Raw genomic sequence first — 26,164 nt, forward strand, 5'->3', positions numbered from 1 at the left:
ACTAGCTGAAATTTGACATTTGAGGTTCTTAATGGAATAGAAACTTCTCAACTAAAAATTGTCAAGACAGGTTCACGTTTTGGTATAGCCCCCCTATATGGGTACTACCCGATTTAATGTATTTTGTGGCTTTTAGCTACATTTTCTAACCGAATTAGCTGAAATTTGACATTGAGGTTCCCAATGACCAAAAAACTTCTCCAACAAAAATTATGGACATAGTGTAACGTGACCGTTTCATATACTCCTACACGCATTAATTTCCATCAACTACAACTGCACAGTTAGCATAGTGGATAAATTTAACTTCGGTGTAATTAACTACAATCACTGCTACACAATAATTCTCATTCACTCCGTATAAATACCCGAATATGTATTCTGGGTTTATTCACCGAAGCCGTCGATCACCAGCCGACAAAGTACGACAAGACGTGTGGCTCGTCCGCAGTCTCGTTACTCGTTAGCTACGATTCGAACACGCTCCTAGCACGCTCCATGCTCTTAGTAAGCTCTTAGCAAGCTCCAAGCCTCTTAGCAAGCTCCAAGTCTCTTAGCAAGCTCCAGACTCTTAGCAAGCTCCAAGCTCTTAGTAAGCTCCAAGCCTCTTAGCAATCTCCAAGCTCTAGCAAACTCTTAGCAAGCTCCAAGCTCTTTGTAAGCCAACGACGATTGCCAACGAGCCGACAGCAACCCGACAACCACAGAGCCGAGCCACATACCCAACGAGCCGACAGCAACCAGAATGCCACAGAGCCAAGCCACATACCCGACGATTGTCAACAGAGCTCAGATTTGCTCGTTTTTACTCGCGAGTAAAAAGTATTCGCGAGTGGGAGTACTCGAAGAGTGCGAGCAAAAAGTCCGATTTGCTCGTTTTTACTCGTAAGTGAAAAGTACCTGTGAGTGGGAGTACTCGAAGAGTGCGAGTTTTAAAAGAAGTTTACTCGGGGTTTAAAAGTTCAAGTTCAGTGTGGGAAGTTTTACCTCTCACTTCACGCCTCAAGCATTTTGTTCACACCGTTTACTCCTATTTTTATTATTTATTTTTTTTATTTTTTGGGGCTAAGATTCATTAGGGTATTTACAAAAGAAGAGTACACCCTAGTCCGTCCAAAAATACTCGAAAAATAAGCGTACATGGGGGTGAACAAAATGCTTGAGGCGTAAAGTGAGAGGTGAAGTGTGTCTCAGAACATACCCGATAATATCTGAAAAGGATCGAAGATGACTGCAAACTAATGTAGAGCAAGACTAATATGCGATTTGTTTACAAAAGTAGCATGAGGTCACGTTTTTCTCCCGACAAAAGTATCTTTTATAATTAGAAAATGCGCCTATATATAGACTCGGTTTTGATTAAAAAATTCAAACCCAACTACAACACGATAGCAGGACTACATCTCTTGTCATCACAGTGCCTTATTTACAATACTTTCATATTTAAATTTTATATTTTTGTTTGCAATGTTTATGTTTTGAGGATTAAAGATGGTCCGTTAAAATGCAAAATGTCATAACTAACATTGTGGCTATAAAAGCAAGTTTGTTGTTACCACCGAATTTAGTAGTGGATTTCTCAAGGCCTCCAACTGAAAACAAGTTTCTCCATCTTCCATGTTACTTTGGTCTTCTTAGTGCACTTGACGAAATGATCGCAATGTTCAGCCCGTCGTCGCATAGGGTCAGATTCAGTAACATGTCCTCTGGACAAAATTTCCTCTTTCAGCATAAACTTGCCCATTAGGTCCAGCAGTGCCCTATCCTGTTTCTTAAAACTATGCTCTATAGTTTAAAGAGCTGAGATTAGGTCATTTACGCCCAAGGTTTCGATCTTGTCCGCCAATGGTGGACTTGTAGCAGGTGCAGCTTAGTCAAGCAATCCACACATAAATTAACGGGAACACAATCGCATGATATCGACGGCACATGGCTTGTGGTAACACCATATGTTATGTAACAGCATATGATATGTTTATAAATTCGTTTTTCCTGCTTAATCTGGCTCCAGGTCTATCTCCAGTTTTAGGAATGTGATTGTTTCAATGGGTTGTAACGACAAAGCTACTGCTGGAGTTAGTTGAGTAGGTTTGGCAGGTCACTTAAAAAGGTACAGTTTGTCATCCGGGCCGGTGCCATCAATCCTTGCCCTATAGAAATTTAGGCTGCACCATTCCGAGCGTAGTTTAGCCAAAACTACTCTAGTTTGTCGTTTCAGTTGATCCTCCCCAGCTACAATAGGTGGGAGATGTACTCCGATGACCGCATTCACATGATAGTTGTTTATCACATCCGCAACTGCATCGGTGTGAATGCTGCACAAACCGACTTGATAGGCTTGCTGATCTACGGGTTCTCTCTTGCAACGTTGGACGTCTTTTTCTAGAGAAGTCCTATCCACCATTTGGTGATTATGATGGCTCTCACGATAACACCCGAGCAAGTACCACAACGAAATCATGGCATTATGTTGCTGCACCGAAAGAATCTTTGTCTTGTCATGTAGGTGGTCCACTAAAGATATGAGGTGGCACCATATTGCAGTTCTAAGGACGGCATTCTGACAGGTTTGCATATTTTTCCATCACGCAGCACTTATATTCACGCGGCCAGTGTGGCCCCGTATAGCTTACCAAAGACCGACCTATCGCGTTATATGTGGTCAGCAAGGTTTCTTTGTCTGTACAGCAGGTGCTGTCGGCTAGGAACTTTAGGACCTTATTTATTCCTACATCTCAGCTTGTCGTTGATAGTGATCTTATGCCGTCAAAAGGGGGTGAAATACAGGTTAAATAGTCCTGGATACATCACCCCACCTTGGGGAACTCCCTGTTTCACTCTACGGGGCTTGAACTTCTTGTTACCGAATGCCACATACGACTGGCGTTCAAACATACATATAGTTGGTTATCCAACGTTTCAAACTTGGCTGGAGGGTAGTCTGTTAAATATCCTCAAACATCGTGGAGTCCTTGACAGTATCAAAGGTTTTTTATAAGTCGAGCACCACCAACATTGTCCTATAACATGGTTTGTTGCAGCGCTGTTGATGATCGGCAACTGGATATATATTTTTTTGAGGACAAAACCATCAAGAGACTTTGCTACGGTTGACAAAAGTGAAATCGAGATACTCAACTCCCGACTCATCCATAGGGGGCCCAACGCTTTGAATGATTTAGCGTTTCCAATGATATTCGCAACATCATCCGTTGTAAATTGTGGTGGTTCCTCCTCGGCAGAAAGAGATCTAATGAGACGTAGTACTCTTCTATTGCTCTATCACTCGCGGGGTTCTCGATAAACTCTCGATTACAATAACTTGAGCACCTCTTCGGATCAGTCAGGCTAAAGTCCCCAAACTCCACTGAGGTCCTATCTTCCTTCTATCCAGGGTTCATTTCATTCACTTATGATTAAGTCACTTGTTCCACTTATGCTCACCGACCAACCTGTTGACTTCCAATGCTAGCTCCCGGACTCTGTGGTCACAGAGAGTTGGCTCGACGAAGCTCAGCACGCTAATGAGCTAATTTCGCCGCATCTGCTGACCAGCAGATATATAGCGATGAAATCGGTCAGTCTGCTGATGACAATTATGGGGAGATGGTCTGACCGACGATAAAAAAAATCGACAAAGTCCGTAAGAGAAAGGAAAGGTTACAGACAAAATCTGTTGATAAATTTAAAATCCTCCTCGGCTGGACAATGGACCGAAGAAGTGAGGTTGAAAATACCAATTTTTGAATTGTCAAAACGTTGTCATTAAAACTCATTACGACGGGCCAGCAACGCGGACCGGGGTATACTAGTAAAATAAATAAATATTACGAGGTGCGAAGTTTGAGCCTAATCAATTGATCCGTTGGTGAGTTATCGTGCGCACCAGGCAGATAGACGGACGGACAGAGCTAAATCGACTCCAAATTGTTTGAAAAAGTTTTCGATCGGAACTTTTTTGTTTGTATCTGCCGAATATGTATTGCAATTATAATAATTGTTCCACAAACATCCCAGACGGGACAATGGAGACTTCCTTCATATCAATGAGTGCACCCCGATTCATATTAGCTCAATGATATGGGACCTACTATTTATCGCCGAGTCCGAACGGTGTGCCTTACAACACGACTTGTAGAGGAGTTTTACTGAGGGGTATTTTGCCACCGTTGAAAATTTGATGTTGCCTGACCGGGGAATCGAACTCACGACCTTCAGCGTGCAAGACGGGAATGCATACCATTATATGTATATTTTATTATCACTTTATTATAACTTAATCACTTAAGCTGTTTTGTCTTTTTAACTAAACAAGTGATGATATGCTGCTGGTTGTTGTTGTTCTTCATCTCATCACCAGTTGTTATTGTTGTTGTTAACTCTTATTTTAGCATTGCATATTTTGCCGGTTTTTTTCTCGCCTTCTCTCGAGTCCCGCCAACGAAAAAAAAAAAAAAACACTCAACATTAGCCGCAACATGAATAGCGGATTCATTATTTCATTTCATTTTAGCGGGAGTTCACAAATCATGGTCTCTTTGTTCTCGACCATCCTACCCTGTCGTCTTCGGTCTGAATGTTGAGGTCTTGGATGTGGTGTTGCTTTGTGTGGCAAAAATAATAACTAACAACGATGGCGATGATGATGATGATGGTGACCAGAGCCACACACCAGTGTCTGTCTTCTGGCATTAGTCAGTTAACGTTTGGCACGCGAATGAATACGAACGACGATTGGCCAGTTTTTGTGCAAAAAATTAATAACATTTAAATTAAGATTCACACTTTGTTGGGATTTGTGTAAAATTCAATTTGTTAAATAAAAACAACTGTAAATTTTAGGCAATTTGTTTATTGTGAAAAGAATAGCCAAAAACGAGAAAGAATTAGAAAACATTTGTGTAATAATTTTCTATTTCAACATTTTGTTGGTGGATTTTATGTTGTTTATTAAGTTTAACGAGAATTGAAATCTGTTGCATTTTTATCAAGTGTTTGTTGTTGTTTGTTTGATTGTGCAGCAAAGAAAGAAAAGTGAAAGGACACAAAAAATAAGAAGACATCTTTTTCTGTTTTTCATGAAAGATGTCATGATTTTTTTCCATATGCCGCAATGGGAAAGCTTTAAAATTGAGAAAACAATTAAAAAAAAAATAAATTTATTATCTATAGTAGAATTTTATCTAATAAGAGATATGACTGCATCTATATATAAATGATTAAAAGTATTTGTTGTCAAAGATACGTTCAGATAATTTTGAAATAAAAATATCAACAATTTGTGGTTTTTCAAGTCTAATTATCTGATTCATATTTCTGAAATGTGGGTAAAGTAAAATACAACGGAATTGAATAACTAAATAAAAATTCCCGTTTGGCAAAGAAAGATGAAGTGTTTGTAATGGTTATAAGATGATATATCAACATACATACACACAGTGGGCAACAAAAAAATAATATTACAGCAAATTTACTAATGTCTAAAGTCTTATAAATAAAAATAAAAAAATCATTAAATTGTAATAGAAAACGAATAATAAACAATTTAAAAAAGTCCATAGACAGAGTGTGCCTCACATTTGTTAAGATATACCCAATACTTCAGAACCCTTCACAGAGATCAGCACTCAAATCGACCAGAGTAACACAAAATACTTATGCGGCCAAAAAAATCATTTCCCGATAGCTAAATAACTGTCCAATTGATTAAGCAATTTAATTGTTCCACAAACATCCCAGAAGGGACTAGGGAAACTTCTTAATGACAAAAAGCATAATTTGAAAAAGAAATAGAAAGCAACCTTTCTTTGAGAAAGCAAACTTTCGTTCAGAAAGCAAACTTTGTTTCAGAAAGGGTCTATAGAAGTACCCATTCCTTTAGAAAGGTCTATAGAAGCACCCTCTCTTTCAAAAAGGGTCTACGAAGCAGTTTTTATTTCGAAAACAGTCTAAGAAGCCCACTTTCTTTAAGAAAGGGTCTATAGAAGCACACTTTCTTCCAGAAAAGGTCTAAGATGCAGTTTTTATTTCGAAAAGGGTCTAAGAAGCACCCATTCTATCAGAAAGGGTCTATAGAAGCACACTTTCTTTCAGAAAGGGTCTAAGAAGCAGTTTTTTTATTTCGAAAATGGTCTAAGAAGCACCCTCTCTTTCAGAAAGGGTTTTATAGATGCAGCCTTTATTTCGAAAAGCACTTATAAAAGCACCCTTTCTTACGAAAAGGGCCTTTGAAAGCAGCCTTTATTTCGAAAAGGGTATATATAAGCGCCCTTTCTTTCGAATAGTGTCTATAGAAGCAACCTTTCTTTCCGAAAGAGCCTATAGAAGCACCCTTTCTTTCAAAAAGGGTCTACAGCAGCGCCCTTTCTTTCAAAAAGGGTCTACAGCAGCACCCTTTCTTTCAGAAAGGGTCTATAGAAGTACCCCTTCCTTTAGAAAGGTCTATAGAAGCACCCTCTCTTTCAAAAAGGGTCTACGAAGCAGTTTTTATTTCGAAAACAGTCTAAGAAGCCCACTTTCTTTAAGAAAGGGTCTATAGAAGCACACTTTCTTCCAGAAAAGGTCTAAGATGCAGTTTTTATTTCGAAAAGGGTCTAAGAAGCACCCATTCTATCAGAAAGGGTCTATAGAAGCACACTTTCTCTCAGAAAGGGTCTAAGAAGCAGTTTTTTTATTTCGAAAATGGTCTAAGAAGCACCCTCTCTTTCAGAAAGGGTTTATAGATGCAGCCTTTATTTCGAAAAGCACCCTTTCTTACGAAAAGGGCCTTTAAAAGCAGCCTTTATTTCGAAAAGGGTATATAGAAGCACCCTTTCTTTCGAAAAGTGTCTACCGAAGCACCGTTTCTTTCGAAAAGGGTCTATTGAAGCACCATTTCTTTCAGAAAGGGGCTATAGTAGCACCCTTTCTGAAAGGTGGTATAACTGCATCCTTTCATTCAGAAAGGGTCTATAGAATCATCCGTTCTTTTAGAAAGGTTCTATAGAAGAACCCTTTCTTTCAGAATGGGTCTATACAAGCACCTTCTCTTCCAAAAAGCGTCTAAGAAGCAACCTCTTTCTGAAATAGTTCATAGAAGCAGCCTTTTAGAGGCACTCTTTCTTTCGAAAAGGGTCTTTAGAAGCACCCTTTCTTTCGAAAAGGGTCTTTAGAAGCACCCTTTCTTTCGAAAAGGGTCTTTAGAAGCACCCTTTCTTTCGAAAAGGGTCTTTAGAAGCACCCTTTCTTTCGAAAAGGGTCTTTAGAAGCACCCTTTCTTTCGAAAAGTGTCTATAGAAGCACCCTTTCTTTCAAAAAGGGTATATAGAAGTACCCCTTCCTTTAGAAAGGGTATATAGAAGTACCCCTTCCTTTAGAAAGGTCTATAGAAGCACCCTCTCTTTCAAAAAGGGTCTACGAAGCAGTTTCTATTTCGAAAACAGTCTAAGAAGCACCCATTCTATCAGAAAGGGTCTATAGAAGAACTCTTTCTTTCAGAAAGAGTGTAAGAAGCAGTTTTTATTTCGAAAAGGATCTAAGAAGCACCCTCTCTTTCAGAATGGGTTTATAAAAGCCGCTTTTATTTCGAAAAGAGTCTGTAAAAGCACCCTTTCTTTCGAAAAGTGTCTATCGAAGCACCGTTTCTTTCGAAAAGAGTTTATAGCAGCACCCTTTCTTTCGAAAAGTGTCTATCGAAGCACCGTTTATAGCAGCACCATTTCTTTCAGAAAGGGTCTATAACAGCGGCCTTTCATTCAGAAAGGGTCTATAAAAACACCCTTTCTTTTAGAAAGGGTCCTATAGAAGCACCAGAAGCACCCTATCATCCATGAAGGGTATAAGAAGCACCCTCTTTCAGAAATGGTTCATAGAACAGCCTTTATTTCGAAAAGGTTCTTTAGAAGTATCCCTTCTTTCGAAAAGGGCCTTTAGAAGCACACTTTCTTTCAGAAAGGGTCTATATAAGCACCTATTCTGTTGCTCAATTCGTAAGTTTTCGTGCTCATTTTCTTTCTTGGTTCCTCTGTGCCGACTGAAAAATTCTGCAACCTAGACTGGTCGGCAACGACTTGAGGACCTTGTTCCTACTTCAGATCTTGTAGCAAATAGTTGTGGCTTGCGTGGGAGACTTAAGTACATTACACCCAATAGTTTTGCGGTAGTTGTGGTCGGAATCAGAATGCCATGGACCAATATGTTCAGGGGGTCCTGATGGTGAACAGTGGGTCAGTGGATTTCCATATTCCTCAGATGGGAGAACTGCTATAAGTCAGTTATGTAGATATTTAACATATCACAATGTCATTGATGACAGGACCCGACGCAACGATCGTACAATCTTCCGCATACATTACGATCTCTTTGCCGTTTGGAGGGTGTGAATGGTAGAGGTTAAACAGTTACGGAGATACCACCCCGCCTTGGGGAACTCCCAGTTTCACTCTACATGTTTTGGACTTCTTGTTTCTGAATTCTCACTCAACGACTGGCGTCCTTACATATAGTTGATTACCCAACGCTTCAAACACGACTGTTGGGACGGGTGGGTGGTTGACGGTATCCAAGGTCAAGAGCCACCCTGACTGTTCGGTCGCATGGCCTGTTATGGTTCAGTGCTCGACTGATGCTGTTGTGGTGCTGTGCATTTTCCGGAATCCATGCAGATGTTGGACAACTGGGATACTGCTTCTCATCGTTGTGGAAGAGTAGCGCCTCTTGAATCTTCGCTATTGGCAACAGGAGGGAGATCGTCCTGTACGATTCGCCTCATTTTGCATCCTTGCATGGCTCCATTAGCAGGACCACGCTGTCAATATTTTCAGGCTTCTGATACAATATGGGTGGCTAATACCTGTCAAGTACTCAACCCCGGATTCACCCGGTTGCTTAGGCATTACTATTGAGATTTCGTGCGAGCCCAACGCTTTAGATGATTTCGCGTTGCGGATGACATCGTAAATTGTGGTGGTACCACCTCGACTGAGGGAATGGACAGCACTATGAATTGTGACTTGTAATTTCTCTGAACTCTTGCCAATCAGCTTTTCCATGTTTCAGAAAGGTACGGCGGTCAAATATATGCATTTGGGTGGTCTGTTAACGGAGTCTATGGTAGGGATATGGTCTGAGCAAAGGGTATGCCAGGACACGTCATTTGACAGACCAGGTGCCACAATGACCATGTCTGGGGAACTGTGACAATCTCCTCCTCTTATCCTGATAGGAGCATCTTTGTTCGCCATGCAAAATTTGGAGCTATATTTGGCCTGGGATGGAAGCCAAAGCACATGATGAGCATTAAAGTCCCCTAGCATCAGACTCTTATTGTCCTTTAAAAGCGAACTAATGTCGGGTATATAACGCAGAGTACATTCCATGTATGGGTCACTAGAGTCAAGCTCAAGTGAGATGTGTCTGTACCGGACAGGCTGTTGTATTAGGAAGGCAAGTCCTCCTCCTCCGCTTCTTGTACGATTCTTTCGCAAAAAGTTGTAAATATCGCAAAGTTTTAAGATACAGTTGACGGTGAGCTTTGTTTCCTGGATTGCGGCGACTATGATGTTCCTCCGACTCATAAAGCCTACGATTTCGATGACTTTGTTGCGGAGACCGTTGCAATTGAATTCTAGGAATGATGCGTTTTTGGGGCGCTGAACAACAACTTGGGGTGTTAGATGCTGCGTTTGTTACTGTTGGGTAGACTGTGGGGGTGTCTCGTATTCCGACAACGACGATGAATCTAATGACGAAGTTGGATACACCCTGAGGCGACTAAGACCAGAGCAGCCTTGGGGTGTTAGATGCTGCGTTTCTTACTGTTGGGTAGACTGTGAGGGTAGACTGTGAGGGTGTCTCATATTCCGACAACGACGATGACTCTAATGACGAAGTTGGATACACTCTGGGTGATGATCTGACACAGCAAGCCGCATCATAACTCCTATCGCTGTAGTCCTGGAGGCGACTAAGAGCAGAACAGCCGCACATCCCTTTCATATATCCATTACATCTCACCGATGCTGTTATGTATGTGGTGGATGCGGATCTGGCAAACGGAACAGGTCCATGGCAAGGGGTTTTTCTCTATCCTGGTACAGATCGAAAGAGCTCGGAGCAGACATTTCGCGATATATTGCCGCTTCCATGGTTAACCAAAAAGAATATACAGTTAGGCAAGAAAAGTATTGCAAAAACCAAATTGTAGAAAATTTCATATTAATTGTTCGTTTATGGCGACAAATTATGTAAAAACTATACGGGTTTTTGTGCAAATATCTTGCTATAGGTCCTTACAATAATATTCCGTCAAAATATGCAAAGGTTATTTGCGATTTATAACAAATACGGTCAAAAATATGAATTAACTACTATTTGGGGGTGACAATAAAAGTATTGCAAAAATTATCAAATCGATGGTTTCTTCGAGAATTGCCAAAGGTATGTTCCTTAATGAGTTGTCTATCCACTTTGGACATTCATTAGAGCATTAATGACCTTAGTTAAACCAAAAATGAAGACTGGGTATGTTCCACTCTAAGGATACTGGTTCCCCAATTTTTAGTAAATCTTGATCCTTCGTTGGAGGACCTTTTTGGAGTTTTTTGTTAAATTGGACCCAAAAAATTTTATGCGGGTTGATATCAGGATGTTGGTCCGATGTATTTAAGAGTTTTGTGTTGTTATATTACATCGGCAATTTACACAAATAAGATTAACATGTCATTATCTGGTCTTTAGAATGGTAGTAGTTGACTTTGTTTGAGCTTTCGGGATCGATTTTTCTGACTTTCAGACTAATGCTTATACAAATTTCTTAATGATGTCAGTGGGGATGTCTTCCCAATCACTATTATATCCGTGAACCCAATTTCGCATACTATTTTCCATGGTAAAGAATATAGTACCCAAATATTCGGTATTTAAGCTTCTCCAGTAGCGGTTTAATTTCCATATTTGATGGGTTTTATTGAATTTGGCGCAATTTTTTGGATTTATTATGATAGCAGAGGATAATATCTATCCACTTAGTAAAAATTAAATCATATCAATACCATTTAGAGATGAAATAGTGCTCTGTCGTAGGTCGTTTCAAAATACTACACTGGTGTCAATTTTTCCATATACTTTCCAAAGGTATTTCGATGTTCTCAAAGCCAAAATCGGACTGTTTTGCATTGTTTCATTATCCTACAATACATATTGAGTCAAATATTCATTCTTGGCATACTTGCCTGTGGCCGATTCGTCATTGTTTATTGTTAATATGGTCCCATGCGTTTTTTACCTGCCTGATGACCCTCCATGACCGCATTTTTGATCACTGAACTTTATTACATTCAATACTGTTAGTCTATTATTAGCCGCAAAAGTCATAAAAATGCATAATGACCGCAAAAATTTGCAAAAATTTTGTAGTTTTATGGTACTGATTTTCCCGTTGCAATACTTTTATTGTCACCCCCAAGTAGTAGTTAATTCATATTTTTGACCGTATTTGTTATAAATCGCAAATAACCTTTGCATATTTTGATGGAATATTGTTGTAAGGACCTATACTAAGAGATTTGCACAAAAAACCGCATAGTTTTTACATAATTTGTTGCCATAAACGTACAATTAATATGAAATTTTCTACAATTTTGGTTTTTGCAATACTTTTCTTGCCTAACTGTATACATAAGTTGAGGTGACGGCCCCTGGTCACAGATTTCTCTGAGACAATCTGGTGCGTAGAAACGGTCGCCGTGCGACTGTATGCTTATCAGTTGTTGTTATTGTTTGATGCTGGGTTGGCAGCCACTGGCCGATACACTTTTGGTTTCGGGTCAAATCGGAACGTTATAACCCGCTGCAGTGGGATTGTGTGCTTATCAGTAGTTTAAGTTGGTGGCGGAAAGGGTTTCAAGCTATCTTTCCGCAATCTCAGGAAACATGGACTTGTCCACGAAAAAATATGAAGATGACAAGGATAATTTTCAGAGAGTTTCGAAACGATCCCCGAACAACCCTTAAATTGCGCTTAAGGGAAAATGTTGAACTTTTGTGGGGGAGATATTCGAAGAAGTTGTTCGATAAAGAGCTACCATGGAACTTGATGTATGTTTGCAAGAAATAGCACTGCTTGTAATGTTTCAGTCAAATCGGATAATCAATTCGTAAGTTATCTGTTCATCAGTCATTTTAGTTGATGCCGGCAGAGGTTTTTTTGCGCGTTTGGGCCATTATCTCATTAAGTATATATTGGCTTCCGCCTATTAACACAAAGAAAATCATAATAATAGGGTCCGCAATAATAACCTGTCGCAAAAAAAAGGTACCCGAAGGAGTGGATCGATATAGTCCATATTCCGGCTTCATCGCTATCTATAAGAAATATTACGAAGGGCAAAGTTACGACATATTCGTTACTTCCTTCGACAGCTATTTTGCGCTACATTTTAGCGAAAACATGAAACTTTTATGGGGGAAGACTGATAGGGGAAGACTGATATACAGATATGACTCATCATGATCTAAGTTTGGACAAAATATTGCGATTTGCAGACGGACAGCGCTAAATCGACTACAAATACTCTGAAACGAAGAATATGTTTTGAGAGCTACTGAAAAATATTGCACATCAGTTTAAATCAGAGAAGTTATTTTTTTTTTAAATAAATTTTAAAATAAGGAAGTATAACCTCACACGTTGAGATGTAGGGCATAATAACTACAAAGTTGGTTGTTAGTATTTCTTTCGCTTTCATTTGGCGAATCGATATCAAGAAACAGGCTAAGATTATGTTAAACTTTGTGACAACCAAACTTTATATTCTTTAATTACTAAATTTATTCATTTAAAATTTCAATAAATAATTCAAATTTATTGATGTTTAAAATATTGCTAATTAATCTCAATTCAAACGTTTCATTTTATTAGTTTATTGTGCTCTTCCCAAATGATATAACCAGCATTAATCCACACTTTATACCTTATGGAGATATTGGCGAAAAATTAAAATTCTAAAGCCAAACATAAACGGCTTGCAATTTAATTGAGCATTTCGAGAATTAATTATGGTAAAGCTGCTGCTGCTGCCGGCGTAAGTTCGTCAATATTTGTTATGCAAAAAGCATACACTCGTCACGAAATGTTTTTTGAATATTTGTTCAATTTTTTTTCTTGACTTGCGTGTGGACATATTTGCTGTGACGCCATAATCATATTTTTTCACACATTCCAATAAATCAATAACACCAACCACAACAATAGCAACAAAAACTCATAATGAAAAAGGTATGGATGGACACTGAAATTATTAATAAATTCCCTACAACAAACTCATCATCCGTCATAAGCCACAACAAAGAAGATAATTATTTATTATTTTATTGTTGTTGTTTGCCGATGATGATAAGAGGGAGTGTGTGTATGTAAATAAATATAAATATTTACTTTGGTCTTACATTTCCTTAACGAGAATTATTATGCCAATATTGAAGGGTTAACAATTTTTGTTCTCATTTGTTCTTAACATTCACTTGTCCCCTCCGGACGCCTTTTCTGATGGCTTTTGTTTGGAGGGTTGAGTGACTCCTTTTTTTTGTCTTGTTTTCTTTCACTTTTATTGGAATATTTCTTTTTAATTGCATGTTCGCCTGAAGAGTTGTTTATTTCTGTAAAATACCAGAACTTTTTATGGCAATAAGCGTTGCAGTCCTGCATTCCTTGGATGGAAGAAAAGAATTATTGTTAGGCTTTTAAAAAAATTGAGTGGGCTAAATATGGACGCAGATGGCTATAGATTTTTATATTTAATGTAACATGTAAGGCCATACCGGATTTAGCCGCTTTAGTAAGCAAATAAAGATGGAATTATGTTCGACCGTGTGAAAAATTTGGAACTTGACATATAATGTGGCTTCGGTTTATAACGTTCCATATCTAGGTATTCCACATATCAAACTTTTTAAAGTTGTTTTGTCGTCGTATGAGTTTAAATGCCATAGGATTGAGGCTCCGTGTGGCCGGATATAGGTGATTTATGTATGATCGGGAACTTGATGAGTCGTTGTTCGGTCTTGAAGATGATTGTCAACTCGATGACACGAAGTTCGGATGTAGGCGAGCTATAAATGGGTGTTTCGGAGAATGTGAAGTGGTTTTTTAGGGTGCAATAGAAAGCACGTGCGCCTTGTACGCTGAATGCCACTAGGTTTTAGGGTATTTCGGGACCAATATTTCAGGAAGTATTGTGTGTTGTAGTCATGATGATAACAATGCTAACCGCCATTAAAATTTCAACACGATCCGGGAAATGGCCTTAAACTGGATTAAAGAAAATTTGCGGAGGTGATCCCTTAAGGGGTTGTGGCCACTTACAAATTTTACAATTTTTTTTTTAATTTCGAATTTTAAATTGCAGGTAGAAGAGAATATGTTGCAATGTCGAGTCGATCGGACAAAAATTACTTGAGATATGAGCGTTAGAAAGAGAAAATTCATTGTGATTTGTATGTAACTTCGAAGTTGAAACGCGGTTTTCTCAAAATCGCATATTTGAATGCGGTGCCCACTGTAATTCGAAAACGGATGATCCGATATTCATATGTTTTTGTGGGATTATTATACATATAAAGAGCTTGTAGTTAAGCGAGAGACTTTAAAAAAAATTACGGATTTATGGCGAAAAACTAAAAAAAATGTTTTAGTAGAAATCGAAATTTTGACTTTGACTGTTCACAGTTTTTTTTTTTAAATTGATATTTTTAATTCCGTTTTGCTTTTGTACAAGATTATTAGGTTCTTAATGATCCCACAAAAACATATGCTGATCGGTTTATTCGTTTTCGAGTTACAGAGGGCACCGTAAACTACTTTAGTAAAAACAGTGTTTTGTAGGCGGCCATTTGTCAAAACAATGTGCAATACTTTTCAAAAAAAAATCCGAAAGTAGCTCAAGGTTTGATCTACCACATGAAAACAAAATCTTCTGAAAAAATTTTGTAGATCTCTTGTAAAAAATGCATGAAAAATTTAATTTTTAGTGCTCAATAAGTGACCATAACACCTTAAGGAATGGACCAACATAGCCCATTTTGGTGCTGGTTCCAATTGTTGTTGTTGTAACAGTGTTTTTGTTATGTTTATTTGTTCGTTCCTCTGTTCAATCTGGCTCTGGGTCTATCTCCAGTTCCAGAAAAGTGGCTGCTTCGATGGGATGTAGCCACAGATCCACTGGAGTTAGGTGGGTAGGTTTGGCGGGGCAGTTAAAAAGGTGTTGTGTGTCGTGTGGGCCCATGCCGCATACTGGGCATATGTCTTGCACGGCGCGATCGATTTCCGCCCAATACGAATTTAGGCGACTGCAATATCCCGAGCGTAGTTGAGCCAAAACTACTCTGGTTTGTCGTGGCAGCTGACGCTCCTCAGCTGTGATAGATGGAGGATGTACTCCGAGTACTTTATTCACACTATAATTGCTTAAGGCCTTGGCAACTGCGTCCGTGTGAATGCTATTCAATCCTGCTTGATATGCTTGTTGATCTAGGGGTTCTCTCCTGTATCGTTGGACCTCTCCCTCTAGAGCATGGATATCCTTCCTGATCTCCCTGAATGGGCCGGGCCTACCCACAAGATGGTTATTGGGATGGCTCACACGATAACATCCAAGCAGGTACTGCAACGAAAGCATCTCTTTGTGTTGCTTTACAGGAAGAATTTTTGCCTCCTCATGTAGATGGTCCACTGAAGATTTGAGGAGGCACCCTGTCGCTGTTCTCAGGGCGGCATTCTGGTAAGTTTGAATCTTTTTCCAGTTCGAATCACACAATCGCGGGAACCAGACAGGAGCCGCATAGCTTACCACAGACCGACCTATCGCGTTATACGTGGCCAACAAGGTTTCTTTATCTGCACCCCAAGTGCTGCCGGCCAGGGACTTGAGGACCTTGTTCCTACTTTTCAACTTGTCGCAGATAGCTGTGGCGTGTGCGCACGACGTGAATGTAGTGTCGAATGGTCGATAGAATTTTAGGGCAGTTTGTGGTCGGAATTCTGCTACCGTCGACCACGACATTCAACTCACGTCCAAACTGCGCTGTCCATGTGGTGAACAGAGTGGCTGTAGATTTTGTGGGGGATATCTGCATATTCCTCGAATGGAAAAAGGTGGTAAGATTGGTTAAATAGTTGTTCAGTCTCTCACAGATGTCATCAGGATAGGTACCCGACGCCAGGGTCGTGCAATCATCCGCATACGTCACGATCTCAATGCCGTCTGGAGGGGGTGGAATACAGGAGAGGTAGAGGTTAAACAGTTCCGGAGATATCACCCCACCTTGGGGAACTCCCTGTTTCACTCTACGGGGTTTGGACTTCTTATTCCTGAATTCCACGTACGACTGGCGTCCACACATACAGTTGACTATCCAACGTTTCAAGCTTGGCCGGAGGGTTGTCTGCTCAATGTCCTCAAACGTGCAACTTGATAGCTATTTCTGATACTGGGGAGGAGCAAGGCCTCAAGTGTCTTTTCTACGGGCGACAAAAGCGAAATCGGTCTGTACGATTCACTTTTGCTGGCATCCTTGCCTGGCTTCCGTAGTGGGACCACCCGGCCCATTTTCCAGACTTCGGAAACAACGAGGGTGGCTAGCGACAAGTTGAAGACTCGACTCCCGGCTCATCCTGCTGCTTCAACATTACCATGGAGATTCCATCAGGGCCCAACGCTTTGGATGATTTAGCGATCCTGATGGCATTGGCAACATCATCCATTGTAAATTGTGGTGGTTCATCCTCGGCAGGAAGAGATCTGATGCGACGTAATACTCTTCTCTTCGCCCTGTCACTCTCGGGATGCTCGACAAACTGTCGATTGAAATTACTTGCGCACCTCTTCGGGTCAGTCAACGTAACGTCGCCAAACGTGACTGAGGTCCTATCTTCCCTTCTTCCAGGGTTCGAGAGTGACTTAACCGTTGCCCACAATTCACCTATACCGGCTCCAATGTTGCAGCTCTTGAGATGATTTTACCATTTGTTCCGCTTATGCTCACCGACCAGCCTGTTAACTTCCAGTGTCAGCTCCCTGACTCTGGGGTCATTGGGGTTGATACGACGAAGCTCATCACGCTCATTTGCTAATCCCGTCGCCTCTGCTGGGAAATTTGGTCTTACTTCGGGTATTCGACCAGCAGGGATATGGCGAGCGGCTCGGTTCCAATTGTGGGAGTCAGTTCTTTCGATAGTTATTGTTCCAGCCAGCCATTTCTAGAGCTTTTGGGCCACATGCTAGAAAGCATGGAAAAAAGTTATGTCATTTTAATCAGAATCACAAGGACTACCTTCGATGAAACTTTTACACCTATCCCCCCAACAGCCCTTCGAGTTTGAGAAAAATATTACTAGGTTGCGATAGTCATTGAGTCCACCAGTCAGTTTAATTTGTAACCGTAGAATTGTTTAGAGCTTTTGGATCATTATGTCAGAATACATGGACTTGCCCACGAAAAGCATTTTATCGCTGTAAACGAGACTGCACTTAAGCAAACGTTTCAGACAATTTGTAGTTTAAGTTCGGAGATGTGCCATATTGGTTCACTTCTTCGGGTACCTCCCCCCAAATGTTCAAAATTGTTCTGTAAAATGTTGTGAAGGGAGCAATTGATTTGGTCCAAACTTTGCACCTCGTATTATGCCTTCTAGATATTGATCAGGTTCGAATATAGACTATATCGGTCCCCTCTTTCGGGGACCTCCCACACAAAATTTGGGAAAAGTGTAGTTTAAGACCTCCTCTCGTTTTTAATTTTTTTTTAAGTTTGAACATGGGTTATATCTTTCCACTCCTTTCGGCACCTTCCTCACAAAAGTTCGAAAATTTCCGGAAAATTTATGCGCACGATAACTCTTGAAGGGAGTAACCGATTTGATCCATATTTTGCACATCGTGAAGTTTTTAGCAGATTTAGATGAGGTTCCAATATGGACTGAATCGATCCACTCCTTCGGGTACCTCCCACACAAAATTTCGGAAAAGTTAATGTAGGACATGCATTCGAATCGCTTTGATTTTTGTTGTAAGAACAAAACAACAACTTGTATTCACTGCCCCCCATACGACGGTACCACACTTCCTGAGAAAATAGCCTGAAAGTTGCAAACAACCCCTTCGACACCGTGTGTAGTGGTTGGAGCGTAAGATAATTCTTGAACTGATCTGCCGATTCGGTCCAAAATTTGGCCTTCGTAATATTTTGTCCATCGGTCCACTCTTTCAGGTACCTCCCCCACAAAAGTTCACATATGTTCGGAAAGATTGTGCGCACGATAACTCTTGGAGGAAGTGACAGATTTAGTCCATACTTTACACATCGAAATATATCTACCAGATATAGATCAGGTTCTAATATGGGCTATATTTGTCCACTCCTTCGCGTACCTCCCTCACAATATTTCGAATAAGTTCACTTTAAGACCTGCTCTCGAATCAATTTGATGTTTGTTGCAGCAACTTGTATTCATTCGGTGCCTCAATTACGACGGTAAAAGTTTTTTAGGGGCAAGTCCATACTTCTTGAGAAAACAGACCGAAAGGTGTAAAAAACCCCCTATGGCACCATATGTAGTGGCTGGAGAGCACGATAACTCTCCAACTAATCAACCGATTTAGTCCAAAATTTGGTCAAACTTAGTTTCAGTTCGAAGATGTGCAATACCGGTCCACAACTTCCGGTACTTCCCCCAAATATTTAAAAAATTTCAATAAAATTGTATGCACGATATCTCTTAAACGGGGCAACCAATTTGTTCCGAACTTTGGATTTCCTAATATTTTGACCAAATTTAGTTTAACTTCTAAAGTGGCCCATATCGGTCCTCCCCTTAGGCTACCTCCCCCACAAAAGTACAACATTTATGTCTAAGTGCAGTGTAAGTACCTCCTCCGCAACACTTTTGAAATTTAATCCTAATCCACATTTTTGTCGGCAAGTTCAAAGTCCAAAAAGGGCCACAAACATTTTTTATTTGACAATTACTCAATGAATCGCTAAGCTGAATAAAAATTTCAAGCTCTTTATTCTAAGCGGAAATATATGTACAACGATTTTAGTACCCAGTAACAACTAAAGTGACACTATGCGATTTGTATTCTTTGAATATAATATTCAAGTGATGACTCAAACCCGGCTTATAATTGTATTTTAAATGACCAACCAATGAACGATTGGGTTCATATACGAGTATTTGCATAGCTTAACCCTTGCCGCGCATTTGTCAAATATCTTCGGTATGAAACAAGGGTTCAAATTATTTTTGACACGGATTGGGTCATGGTTTGGATACGCCGTAGTCCAGTGGTTGGCCTTGAATATAGAAAGAAGGTCCGTAGAAAACATACATTTTTCGACAGGGGCTTAACACCTAACATTTTTTTATAATTTCCACATTACATTAGTACATTATTAGGTCACGGAGGTAATACAAAATAGAGGGTGAGAGGCCACTTCTTCAATGGTATACTGCGCCTTAAGAAGGTTCAAACTCTATTTAGAGCAAATACCGTAAGTCATGACTTGTACAAAAAAGTGTTCACACGTTTTGGGCTCAGTATTGAGTAAGGGTGCTAACGAATGCAGCTTTTCATATAAACAAAATCGCTTAATAAATATTTAATTACTTTTTGTTTTGTTTCCAAAGAAAAATAATAATATTTTTGAACTTTGTTTTTTTTTCTGTAACCCTTCATTTGCGGATACAATTTCTTCGGTTGTGGCCTTTGGTTGTTTTCGCTGTTTTCTGTCTATCTTATAAATATTTATAATCGCTTAACAACAACAGCGACAACAGCAAAAATGATCGCCCCTTATTAACCAGAAATACGACCGACTTTCGTATAAATAAACAATTATTAGCATTGATTCATGACAATTTCATTTCTTCGTGTTCCTTATAAAAAAATGGCTGTTTATTTCGTTGATGTTTTTGGCACAGTACAAATCGAATTAATTAAAATGTCATATTCGTATTTACTTAGAAATGTCAACAAATTATGAAATGTTTATTAATTCTATCGTGATGAGGTGTCTGACTGCTAGCTGGTGTACACGATAACTCTTCAAGGAACTAACCGCCTCCCTCCAGACTTTGCTGGTCTTAATGTTTCTTGCGAACTTAAACCATGTTCGACACAAAACTAGCCAATTTTTCACTAACGCACCACAGTGGTTCAAAAATAGATTCTCCTGGCCAAAACTCCCATTTTTTGTTGTCACCGATTGTTAATTTCTATATGGGATTCCATAGTAAACATATTGAAACTAAGGAAAGCAAAAAAATAGATCAAAATATTGGAAGGTGTGTGAGTGGTGCTCCTAAAAACGAAACATGTTTTCCAATTTTGGAAAATACGTAATTTTTGCAAATTTCTGAAGAAAGAAGGAACTATTTCTCAAAAACTATAACAGATATTGTGTTCGTTGTTTTTTGTTGCAGAGGTAGGATTGTTGCCTTTGAGTGTCGTTTTACAGCGTTTACACGAGTGAGCTATTTTATTTTTCCTCAGGTACTAAATTTTAGTGAAATTCCAAGTTTAGTGGCCTAGAACTTTTAGGGAACACCTTGGAACAAATTTCCGTTTTCACAGAATTAAAGCCTTTTCACACAAATGGACTTTTTATATATATTTTTTTTTATAAGAGTTATAAGAGTTTTATGAAAATTCAAGAAGTATTTTTTCAATTCTGGGAAAAAATTTAAATTTCTTGAAAAAAAAATTTTTATTTTTTTTTTATATTTTTATTTTATCGTGTACATGCGGTCCTCGGAGAACATCCCCCATCTATAGCATCTGAGGAGAATTAGCTGCCACGACAAACCAGAGTATTTTTGGCTCAACTACGTTCGGGATGGTGCAGCCGTCTGAATTCCTCTAAGGCAAGGATCGATCACACTGTGCAAAACATCTATCCAGGATGCGGCTCAGGCCCGCATGACACACTGCACCTTTTCAGCTGCCCTGCCAAGTCTACTCAACTAACTCCAGTAGCTTCGTGGTTCTAATCCATCGAAGCCGCCACATTCATAGCACTGGAGATGGACACATAGCCAGATTAAGCGGGAAAACGATCATACAAATATACCAAATACTGTTACAACCTCCATGAAGGATGAGGGAGGGACCCATACTAAAGTCACCATCGTACTCGGTATCTCGTTGACATGTACAGCTGCCAGTTTGCTTTGTTAAAACAAGCCAATGTCTTTAACAACCTGAAGAAGAATTTCTGCCGATTCCTTATTCTCGCAGCTAATTACCTTGACACCCTGTAAAGGGCAGCTTGGCCAAGCCGTATATTTCTCTGGTCATGTCCCTAAGATGACCTTCCACCAGCTATCAATAATACTCGTTGATGTGCTCATTGGGATCAGCCTAGTCGATGAGGTTTCTAGTCGGAGGTCATTCGAGACTATTCGTCTAGCAGTATTGTCAACTTGCTTCGGGTTAGAGCACTAAGCTTCTCGTTATCCTTGCTCGCACCTTGGCCGATGTACAAGATTTCGAAGAAGATGCACTTATTGAAGAGATTTTGGTTTCTTAAGTGGGATCAGCCTAGACGATGAGGTTTCTAGTCGGAGGTCATTCGGGACAATTCGTCTAGCAGTATTGTCAACTTGCTTCGGGTTAGAGCACTAAGCTTCTCGTTATCCTTGCTCGCGCCTTGGCCGATGTACAAGATTTCGAAGAAGATGCACTTATTGAAGAGATTTTGGTTTCTTAAGTGGTGATCTCCGCACTAACTTTGCTTGTCGCCGAAGTTTACGATGCAGGCGAATGGACTGGCGGTGACAGTGTCAACTACTTAGAGGCAGTAAGCTGTTTCTCGAATAACCTCATCTTTTTCACAACCATTGGTTGTGATTTTGGGTTACTCGACTGTGGATCGAACTAGAATTGCCCCGATTGCTCGTGTTTGCATTTGAGTCAGATGATTTCTCTTTCCTCATCAACTGACTCACTTCCATCACCCTTTTGCGGGGTTTTGGAGTTCATGCAGACGAGGAATCAAGTCAAACCTCACCGTAGGGTTTGGGCATCTTCTTTGTCTTTTTATTCCCTAGCCTTTAGGCTAAGGTATATAAACTTTGATATTACCAAAAATGTGCCTCATCGAAATAATGGGTTTAGATCCCATGTATGTTTTGACGAAATCTGTTTCAGACAATTTGTAGTCGATTTAGCCATGTCCGTCTGTCTGGCTTGCTAGTGTGCACGATATCTCTAGAAGGTATCAACCAATTCGGTCCAAATTTGGACTTCGTAATATTTTGTCCAAACTTAGAAAATGGGTCATATCGGTCAAACCTGCCGAGTACCTCCCACACAAAACTTCGGAAAAGTGCAGTTTAAGACCTTCTCTCGAATCGTTTTGATTTTTTTTCAATAACTTGTATTCGCTGCTCCCAATACGACGGTACACGTTCGGGGGCAAATTCATATATCCTGAGCAAGTGGCCCGAATGCTGTGAAAAGCCCTTACGGTAACCAGCCACTGGAGCGCACAACGAATTTTGAATATTACTGCATTGGTCCAGAATTTGCCTAACGTTTCTCTGAATCATAGATAAAGTTTGAAGATGGCTCTTATCACACAAAAGTTAAAAAATCGCTTAAATGGTACGCGCGATATCTCTTGAACGGAGCAACCCATTTGGTCCAAACATAGATCTCGTACTATTTTGTCCAAATTTAGTTTAAGTTCGAAAACAGGCAATATCGGTCCACTGCTTACCTCCCTCACAAAAGTTCAACATTTTTGTTTATGTGCAGTTAAAGGTTTGTTCGAGGATCTTTTTGAAATTTTTACCGAATGTACTCTTTGTGGCATTGTTTTCAGCGATATTATGCTTTTCGTAGGTAAGACCATGCTTCCTAACATAAGGTCTGTTCAATAACTTCGCAAGAACTTCTCAGTTCTCTTTCACTGAACAGGTGTGCAATCGAAAAGCATTTTGCAAAAGTTTGTACAGATTTGTAAAAATTATTGGGTTATCGAACAGACCTATAGTGGTCTAAAAGCTCTAAGGTATACGGTGACCAACAAAAATTACAGGTGGGCGCGATATCTATTGAGAAGAATTAAGATCAGGTTTTGGTTCCTCTGTATCCAGACTCAAGAATTTTGCAACCTGGACGGGTTGCATCCATAAAGAATCATGAGAAAGGTGAGTGGGGTTAGCTGGGCAGCTAAACAAATGAAGTGTGTCGTGTGATCCCAATCCAAATGCCGGGCAATACGAAAGCCTGCCTAATATGCTCGTCTTTTATACCTTGGGACCTCTTTCTCTCTCTCTCTAGATCATGAAGATCTCTCCTGACGTGACTGGATGCAGAAAGCCTGCCCATTAAATCGTGACAGGGATGCTCACTGCGATAACACCCAAGCAGGTACTGGCTCGACAATATCTTGTTATGCTGACGCACCGGAAAAACCTTCTCCTCATGAAGATGGTCCAATGGTGTCATGAAATTTGAATCTTCTTCCACTGCGTAGCGCTAACACTTACATACCACGCTGGCGCCGCTTATTTTACCACAGGTCGGCCTGTTGCGTTGTAAGGGGTTAACAAGGTTTCTTTGTCAGCACACCAAGTACTGCCGACCAGCGACTTTGAGGACCTTCTGATCTTATCGCAAAAAGCTGTGGCTGACAAAGTCGACTGATATTTTTCTACTTTTTTGCTTCTTCTCAGCCTGATTTTGAAGGACCAAGGACCGCTTTGGACCAAATGTCCTTTTTCTAGCAACAGATTTCTGCCGACGTCATCTTCTTAAGGGTCTCGATAGAGGTTGTTTCTCCTGTCCTTGAAGTGAAAATTTCACAGACAAGAAATTCCCTCTTAGTTGTTGGAGAATAGTTCCCCTCGAACTTCCTCAAAAACTTGAGGTTAGATTTTATCAGCTGAAATTCTCTTACGCTGATGATGCTTAGGTCTTTGTTCTATATGCTTTCTTGTCCATTGCTTCTATGACTTTGGCATTTTTGGAGTTTTGCTGTATTAGTAAATCCTCCATCTTCTCCAGTGATTTTTGCCTGAGAAGCAAAGGTGTGTTGGATCTCCCCGACGCTAAAACGTTCAGCTTAGTGGAACAAGTCGTTTCATCAACCTACCAATGGATTGGGGCGCAGTATCATTACTGGAGGTGGAGACATGGATCACTATCGTGCCCATGCCTTCATCTTCCCCTGTCGTTGATAAAATCTCCCAAATGTCATCCGGAATGAGAGAGTTAGGGGGACATATTCCTCAATTAGTTTGAGGAGTATCTCCTCCGTGACTATCGCCCTTCCATACTAATTTTTTATTTGTTTGATTTTCCGTATACATACATACATTTATCAAACACATGGAACATTTTTCATTTGTTCCTTTTTATTAATTTTCTGCACTTAATGGAATTTTTCAATTTATCTATTCGCAGATGTTTCACAATACCTTCAAACCAAGCAAACAGCAGTCAATTGCAATTCACACGATTTCAAATAAATTGAAAATGACTTAATAAATTGTTTGTTTTTTATTTGTTTTCAATTTATTTGAAATCGTGTGAATTCTATTACAGCATTGCATTAAAAGTATTTGATTTCAAAAAAAAAAAAAAAAAAATTGAATAAAACTGAGTGAGAAGAAGAAGAGCAACAACAAACAAAAAAAGAAATATTTTGTAACCAGAAACTATATATGAAAAATGACTGCTCGTCGTTGTCGATTGCAAATGAAATTGTTTAAACATATGATTTGTCTCAACATCACAATGGCTTTACTGTTTATTTAATAACTGTTGGGTATTGATTTTCCAAAAGTTTGTTTTGGTTTAAAGTTTTTATTATTATTATTTTTTTAAATTACTCTATATTATTAACATTTCAATTCCTATGTGGCGACATTATTTCACTTTTTTAGCAAAAAAAAATAAACAAATGAAAATCACAAAAACAAATAAAAATAATCAAAACAAAACACGTGAGACTGGCATGCTAACAACCTGGCTGACCTGCCCGCTTGCCTGCCAACCCACCCCACCCGATCCAACTTAAGCTAGTGAAATTGTAAATAATTATTCAATACTATAAGAGATCAGGTTTTTTTCCTACTGTTCTGTTCAGCTGTAGTTGTTGTTGGTAGTAGTTGTGGTTACCCTGCACGCTCCAAACCCTAGAACTTCGTAGTTACATTCATAATAATTAAATGGGTCTTCGGTGTTGTTGCTTAGCTGAAATACAAAAAAAGTGATAATCACGCATTTCTCTGCTGTAAAATAAATAATGATACAGAGATTTGTTTGCGGTTTTATTTATTATTTTTTATATACACAGTAGTAACGGGTCATTATATCGCCATGAGCCAATAATAATTTCTACTTTTTTTTGGGGTTTTATTGTTAAACAATAGCTAAGAAATTTGTATAAGAAGGACTAAAAAAATATCGGCATAGTAATCGTAATGTGAAATCAAAACGTGTGAAAAAGAATCAGTCGGTCCACCCTACATGTACTACGAACAGATCCCTAATTTTGCAAATAAACAGCATTTTCGTAGGGAACGAAAGGGGTTTGGAATTTGTTGTTGTAACAGTATATGATATGTTTTTAAGTTCGTTTTTCTACTTTATTTGGTTATGGGTCTACTCCAGTTCTAGGAATGTGGCCGCTACGATGGATTGTAACCACAAAGCTACTGGAGTTAGTTGAGTAGGTTTGACAACAGTTGATACACGAATGCCAACCGTTCCAGGTAAAAATCGCTACAGAAAAGTTGTGTTAAAAGCCACTACAAATCTCTACTGACTAAGACCAAAAACATTACGAAAATTTGTAAAAATGGCAGAAATTATCAACTGTTACACAGAAAGAGAGAAATTTAAAAAATCGCACTTACATATTTTTATCCATTTCTTCAATAAAATGTTCCAATTCCCCCTGCTTTTCTGTATTTTTGAACACTATCTGGCCTCTAAATATGAGGCACTCAGCGCCAAAACGGCTTAACCCACGTGTTTAAAACAAAAATCAAAGTGGTCATAATGATCTAACCGGAACCCTTTAAATTACATACCTAAAAAACTCCCTATTACATTGTATAGCACTAGGTAATAATGACTACTAAAACAATGCAATATGGATTTTTTTTAGTATTTAT

The 26,164-nt window shown here is 39.4% G+C and overlaps 1 protein-coding gene across 11 annotated transcripts in view; it reads left to right on the forward strand.

The window, feature by feature from the left end:
* Positions 1-26,164, forward strand: part of LOC141387251 (ubiquitin-conjugating enzyme E2 W) — a 96,046-nt gene that overhangs the window by 48,812 nt on the left and 21,070 nt on the right. Inside the window, exon 1 of one of the 11 annotated variants that reach the window (XM_073956647.1) lies at positions 4,606-4,800. The exons of 1 other annotated variant lie outside the window; for it this stretch is intronic. The gene's annotated coding sequence lies outside the window, so the exon portion shown is untranslated. Of the gene's footprint in view, positions 1-4,605; positions 4,928-26,164 lie in introns of those variants that run through there. 9 more of the 11 variants (XM_073956644.1, XM_073956641.1, XM_073956642.1 and 6 more) reach the window with 9 other exon arrangements.

This window comes from Musca autumnalis, unplaced genomic scaffold, assembly GCF_047663935.1.
Source record: "Musca autumnalis isolate F117 unplaced genomic scaffold, ASM4766393v1 scaffold_5, whole genome shotgun sequence".
NCBI classification, from domain to species: Eukaryota; Metazoa; Arthropoda; class Insecta; order Diptera; family Muscidae; genus Musca; species Musca autumnalis.